We start from the raw sequence: 7,963 nt of genomic DNA, 5'->3' as shown, positions 1-7,963 counted from the left end.
ATGTATGGGGAGCTGGGACTTGTCCCTGAGAGTAACCGAAGGTATGAGAACTGAAATAATCTAGAGTTAGAAAGCAGAAAAGGCCCAAAAATGGAGCAGTCGGTAACAGGACATCAATTAGTCTCTTATCTTGGAGAAATCAAATACTCGACACACTGTGTATTTGAAGCAAAGTTGATTTATTTGACATATATAAGAATATTAATCTCTAGCCCAGTTATAGGGTTATTAAGATCAGCAGAAACAAACCCCAAATGTCATAATGAACATGGTTCAATTCTGGATGTGATTAACAGCAGCAATAATAGCAGAATCCAAGCCCTGCAGTCACTTGTGAACTCGCTGGTGTCTCAGCTGGCTGGATGAACGGGTGAATCCCTTCCCACACACGGAGCAGGTGAACGGCCTCTCCCCTGTGTGAACTTCCTGGTGTGTCAGCAGGTTGGATGAACGTTTGAATCTCTTCCCACACACGGAGCAGGTTAACGTCCTCTCCCTAGTGTGAGTATGTTGGTGTCTCAGCAGATCCTTTTTGCTTTTAAAGCTATTCTCACAGTCAGAACATTTAAATGGTCTCTTCTCAGTGTGAACAAATTGGTGTTCAGTGAGGCTGGAAGAGTTAGTGAATCCCTTCCCACACTCAGAGCAGGTGAATGGCCTCTCCCCAGTGTGAACTCGCTGGTGTCTCAGCAGGGTGGATGACTGAGTGAATCCTTTCCCACACTCAGGGCAGGTGAACGGTCTCTCCCCAGTGTGAACGCCTTGGTGTTTAATCAGTTCCTCAGAGCTTTTAAAGTAGTTCCCACAGTCAGAACATTTAAACAGACTCTCATCAGTCTGAACTCGCTGGTGTTTCGGCAGGTTAGGCGATTGAGTGAATTCAATCCCACACACGGACCTATTGAACTGTGTGGCAACAGTGTGAACACCTTGGTGTCTGAGCATGTTATATAACAGACTGAATCCCTTCCCACACACGGAGCAGGTGAACGGCCTCTACCCAGTGTGAACTCGCCGGTGTGTCAGAAGGTTGGATGACTGAATGAATCCCTTCCCACACATGGAGCAGGTGAACGGCCTCTCCCTAGTGTGACTGCGCCGATGAGTTTCCAGCTGAGACTGGTAACTGAATCCCTTCCCACAGTCCTCACATTTCCACGGTGCGGGTGTCCTTGTGTCTCTCCAGGTTGGACGATCAGTTGAAGCCTCGTCCACACACAGAACACGTGTACGGTTTCTCCCCGCTGTGAACGGTGCGATGTTTTTTCAGGCTGGGTAACTGGTTAAAGCTCTTTCCACAGTCAGTGCACTGGAACACTCTCACTCGGGTGTGTGTGTCTCGGTGCTTTACCAGTCACACTGATGTTTGAAATCTTTCCCCACAGACAGACCAGACAAACATTCCTCCTTCCACCTTCAAAGGCCGATGATATTCGGGTCCTGATGAATCGAGTGACTCTGTCAGATCTTGATGTGATGTTTGGTTTGAGTTTCCCGTCTGTAAACCCTCCCCTTCTAACACCCTGTAAAAGGAGTTTACAAAAGTCATCACTGTAAGTACAGGATAGAAATTCAGAACAGACAATTCTAGTTTCTATGGAACATTCTTTCCTCTCTTGTTCCCCCAAACATGTGGTCCAATCAAACTAAACCTGGGACTGTACATGGGGATTGCAACCCTGGGACTGTACATGGGGATTCCAACCCTGGGACTGTACATGGGGAATCTAAACATAAGACTGTACACGGGGATTCTATTCCTGGGATTGCACATGGGGATTCTAACCCTGGGACTGTACATGGGGATTCTAAACCTGGGACTGTACATGGGGATTCTAACCCTGGGACTGTACATGGGGATTCTAACCCTGGGACTGTACATGGGGATTGTAACCCTGGGACTGTACATGGGGATTCTAATCCTGGGACTGCACATGGGGATTCCAAACCTTGGACGGTACATGTGGATTCTAACCCTGGGACTGTAGCTGGGGATTCCAAACCTTGGACGGTACATGTGGATTATAACCCTGGGACTGTACGTGGGGATTATAACCCTGGGACTGAACATGGGGATTCTAACCCTGGGACTGTACATGGGGATTCTAACCCTGGGATTGTACATGGGGATTCTAACCCTGGGACTGTACATGGGGAATCTAACCCTGGGACTGTACATGGGGATTCCAACCCTGGGACTGTACATGGGGATTCCAACCCTGGGACTGTACATGGGGAATCTAAACATAAGACTGTACACGGGGATTCTATTCCTGGAATTGCACATGGGGATTCTAACCCGGGGACTGTACATGGGGATTCTAACCCTGGGACTGTACATGGGGATTCTAAACCTGGGACTGTACATGGGGATTCTAACCCTGGGACTGTACATGGGGATTCTAACCCTGGGACTGTACATGGGGATTCTAACCCTGGGACCGTACATGGGGATTCTAACCCTGGGACTGTACATGGGGATTCTAATCCTGGGACTACACATGGGGATTCTAACCCTGGGACTGTACCTGGGGATTCCAAACCTTGGACGGTACATGTGGATTATAACCCTGGGACTGTACGTGGGGATTATAACACTGGGACTGAACATGGGGATTCCAACCCTGGGACTGTACATGGGGATTCTAACCCTGGGACTGTACATGGGGATTCTAACCCTGGGATTGTACATGGGGATTCTAACCCTGGGACTGTACATGGGGAATCTAACCCTGGGACTGTACATGGGGATTCCAACCCTGGGACGGTACATGGGGATTCCAACCCTGGGACTGTACATGGGGATTCTAAACTTAAGACTGTACACGGGGATTCTATTCCTGGGATTGCACATGGGGATTCTAACCCTGGGACTGTACATGGGGATTCTAAACCTGGGACTGTACATGGGGATTCTAACCCTGGGACTGTACTTGGGGATTCTAACACTGGGACTGTACATGGGGATTCTAACCCTGGGACTGTACATGAGGATTCTAACCCTTGGAATGTACATGGGGATTCCAACCCTGGGACTGTACATGGGGATTCCACCCCTGGGACTGTACATGGGGTTTCCAACCCTGGGACTGTACATGGGGATTCCGGCCCTGGAACTGTACATGGGGATGCTAACCCTGGGACTGTACAGGGGGATTCTAACCCTGGGACTGTACATGGGGATTCTAACCATGGGACTGTACATGGGGATTCTAACCCTGGGCCTGTACATGGGGATTCTAACCCTGGGACTGTACATGGGGATTCTAACCCTGTGACTGCACATTGGGGATTCCAACCCTGGGACTGTACATGGGGAGTCTAACCCTGGGACTGTACATGGCGATTCTAACTCCGGGACTGTACATGGGGATACTGACCCTGGGACTGCACATGCGGATTCTAACCCTGGGACTGTACATGGGGATTCTAACCCTGGGACTGTACATGGGGATTCCAACCCTGGGACTGTACATGGGGATTCCAACCCTGGGACTGCACATGGGGATTCTAACCCTGGGACTCCACATGGGGATTCTAACCCTGGGACTGTACATGGGGATTTCAAACCTGGGACTGTACATGGGGATTCTAGCCCTGGGAGTGTACATGGGGATTCTAAACCTGGGGCTGCACATGGGGACTCTAACCCTGGGACTGTACATGGGGATTCTAACCCTGGGACTGTACATAGCGATTCTAACCCTGGGACTGTACATGGGGATTCTAACCCTGTGACTGCACATTGGGGATTCCAACCCTGGGACTGTTCATGGGGATTCCACCCGTGGGACTGTACATGGGGATTCCAATCCTGGGACTGTACATGGGGATTCCGGCCCTGGGACTGCACATGGGGATGCTAACCCGGGGACTGTACATGGGGGTTCTAACCCTGGGACGGTACATGGGGAATCTAACCCTGGGACTGTACATGGGGATTCTAACCCTGGGACTGTACATGGGGATTCTAACCCTGGGACTGTACATGGGCATTCTAACCCTGGGACTGTACATGGGGATTCTAACCCTGGGACTGCACATGCGGATTCTAACCCTGGGACTGTACATGGGGATTCTAACCCTGGGACTGTACATGGGGATTCCAACCCTGGGACTGCACATGGGGATTCTAACCCTGGGACTGCACATGGGGATTCTTACCCTGGGACTGTACATGGGGATTTCAAACCTGGGACTGTACATGGGGATTCTATCCCTGGGAGTGTACATGGGGATTCTAAACCTGGGGCTGTACATGGGGATTCTAACCCTGGGACTGTACATGGGGATTCTAACCCTGGGACTGTACATAGCGATTCTAACCCTGGGACTGTACATGGGGATTCTAACCCTGTGACTGCACATTGGGGATTCCAACCCTGGGACTGTACATGGGGATTCCACCCCTGGGACTGTACATGGGGATTCCAACCCTGGGACTGTACATGGGGATTCCGGCCCTGGGACTGTACATGGGGATGCTAACCCTGGGACGGTACATGGGGAATCTAACCCTGGGACTGTACATGGGGATTCTAACCCTGGGACTGTACATGGGGATTCTAACCCTGGGACTGTACATGGGCATTCTAACCCTGGGACTGTACATGGGGATTCTAACCCTGGGACTGTACATGGGGATTCTAACCCTGGGCCTGTACATGGGGATTCTAACCCTGGGACTGTACATGGGGATTCTAACCCTGTGACTGCACATTGGGGATTCTAACCCTGGGACTGTACATGGGGATTCTAACCCTGTGACTGTACATGGGGATTCTAACCCTGGGACTGTACATGGGGAGTCTAACCCTGGGACTGTACATGGCGATTCTAACTCTGGGACTGTACATGGGGATACTGACCCTGGGACTGCACATGCGGATTCTAACCCTGGGACTGTACATGGGGATTCTAACCCTGGGTCTGTACATGGGGATTCCAACCCTGGGACTGCACATGGGGATTCTAACCCTGGGACTGCACATGGGGATTCTAACCCTGGGACTGTACATGGGGATTTCAAACCTGGGACTGTACATGGGGATTCTATCCCTGGGAGTGTACATGGGGATTCTGAACCTGGGGCTGTACATGGTGATTCTAACCCTGGGACTGTACATGGGGATTCTAACCCTGGGACTGTACATGGGATTCCAACCCTGGGACTGTACATGGGGATTCCGGCCCTGGGACTGTACATGGGGATGCTAACCCGGGGACTGTACATGGGGATTCTAACCCTGGGACGGTACATGGGGAATCTAACCCTGGGACTGTACATGGGGATTCTAACCCTGGGACTGTACATGGGCATTCTAACCCTGGGACTGTACATGGGGATTCTAACCCTGTGACTGTACATGGGGATTCTAACCCTGGGCCTGTACATGGGGATGATAACCCTGGGACTGTACATGGGGATTCTAACCCTGTGACTGCACATTGGGGATTCTAACACTGGGACTGTACATGGGGATTCTAACCCTGTGACTGTACATGGGGATTCTAACCCTGGGACTGTACATGGGGAGTCTAACCCTGGGACTGTACATGGCGATTCTAACTCTGGGACTGTACATGGGGTTACTGACCCTGGGACTGCACATGCGGATTCTAACCCTGGGACTGTACATGGGGATTCTAACCCTGGGACTGTACATGGGGATTCCAACCCTGGGACTGCACATGGGGATTCTAACCCTGGGACTGCACATGGGGATTCTAACCCTGGGACTGTACATGGGGATTTCAAACCTGGGACTGTACATAGGGATTCTATCCCTGGGAGTGTACATGGGGATTCTAAACCTGGGGCTGTACATGGGGATTCTAACCCTGGGACTGTACATGGGGATTCTAACCCTGTGACTGCACATTGGGGATTCCAACCCTGGGACTGTACATGGGGATTCCACCCCTGGGACTGCACATGGGGATTCCAACCCTGGGACTGTACATGGGGATTCCGGCCCTGGGACTGTACATGGGGATGCTAACCCGGGGACTGTACATGGGGATTCTAACCCTGGGACGGTACATGGGGAATGTAACCCTGGGACTGTACATGGGGATTCTAACCCTGGGACTGTACATGGGGATTCTAACACTGGGACTGTACATGGGCATTCTAACCCTGGGACTGTACATGGGGATTCTAACCCTGGGACTGTACATGGGGAGTCTAACCCTGGGACTGTACATGGCGATTCTAACTCTGGGACTGTAGATGGGGATACTGACCCTTGGACTGCACATGCGGATTCTAACCCTGGGACTGTACATGGGGATTCTAACCCTGGGACTGTACATGGGGATTCCAACCCTGGGACTGCATATGGGGATTCTAACCCTGGGATTGCACATGGGGATTCTAACCCTGGGACTGCACATGGGGATTTCAAACCTGGGACTGTACATGGGGATTCTAACCCTGGGACTGTACATGGGGATTCTAACACTGGGACTGTACATGGGCATTCTAACCCTGGGACTGTACATGGGGATTCTAACCCTGGGACTGTACATTGGGATTCTAACCCTGGGCCTGTACATGGGGATTCTAACCCTGGGACTGTACATGGGGATTCTAACCCTGTGACTGCACATTGGGGATTCTAACCCTGGGACTGTACATGGGGATTCTAACCATGTGACTGTACATGGGGATTCTAACCCTGGGACTGCACATGGGGAGTCTAACCCTGGGACTGTACATGGCGATTCTAACTCTGGGACTGTACATGGGGATACTGACCCTGGGACTGCACATGCGGATTCTAACCCTGGGACTGTACATGGGGATTCTAACCCTGGGACTGTACATGGGGATTTCAAACCTGGGACTGTACATGGGGATTCTATCCCTGGGAGTGTACATGGGGATTCTGAACCTGGGGCTGTACATGGGGATTCTAACCCTGGGACTGTACATGGGGATTCTAACCCTGGGACTGTACATGGGATTCCAACCCTGGGACTGTACATGGGGATTCCGGCCCTGGGACTGTACATGGGGATGCTAACCCGGGGACTGTACATGGGGATTCTAACCCTGGGACGGTACATGGGGAATCTAACCCTGGGACTGTACATGGGGATTCTAACCCTGGGACTGTACATGGGCATTCTAACCCTGGGACTGTACATGGGGATTCTAACCCTGGGACTGTACATGGGGATTCTAACCCTGGGCCTGTACATTGGGATGATAACCCTGGGACTGTACATGGGGATTCTAACCCTGTGACTGCACATTGGGGATTCTAACCCTGGGACTGTACATGGGGTTTCTAACCCTGTGACTGTAGATGGGGATTCTAACCCTGGGACTGTACATGGGGAGTCTAACCCTGGGACTGTACATGGCGATTCTAACTCTGGGACTGTACATGGGGATACTGACCCTGGGACTGCACATGCGGATTCTAACCCTGGGACTGTACATGGGGATTCTAACCCTGGGACTGTACATGGGGATTCCAACCCTGGGACTGCACATGGGGATTCTAACCCTGGGACTGCACATGGGGATTCTAACCCTGGGACTGTACATGGGGATTTCAAACCTGGGACTGTACATAGGGATTCTATCCCTGGGAGTGTACATGGGGATACTAAACCTGGGGCTGTACATGGGGATTCTAACCCTGGGACTGTACATGGGGATTCTAACCCTGGGACTGCACATTGGGGATTCCAACCCTGGGACTGTACATGGGGATTCCACCCCTGGGACTGCACATGGGGATTCCAACCCTGGGACTGTACATGGGGATTCCGGCCCTGGGACTGTACATGGGGATGCTAACCCGGGGACTGTACATGGGGATTCTAACCCTGGGACGGTACATGGGGAATGTAACCCTGGGACTGTACATGGGGATTCCACCCCTGGGACTGTACATGGGGATTCCAACCCTGGGACTGTACATGGGGATTCCGGCCCTGGGACTGTACA

General features: G+C 51.7%; 1 pseudogene; it reads right to left on the bottom strand.

Annotated features, from left to right (window-relative positions):
• Window positions 1–327: 327 nt before the first annotated feature.
• LOC147119008 (uncharacterized) overlaps window positions 328–7,963 on the bottom strand; it is a 139,768-nt pseudogene continuing 132,132 nt past the window's right edge.

This window comes from Somniosus microcephalus, chromosome 4 (assembly GCF_052327205.1).
Source record: "Somniosus microcephalus isolate GS21.2 chromosome 4, FLI_Smic_1.0, whole genome shotgun sequence".
Lineage (NCBI taxonomy): Eukaryota > Metazoa > Chordata > Chondrichthyes > Squaliformes > Somniosidae > Somniosus > Somniosus microcephalus.
The sequence above is the reverse complement of the archived record's forward strand: the minus strand, read 5'-3'. Positions and strand labels throughout refer to the sequence as shown.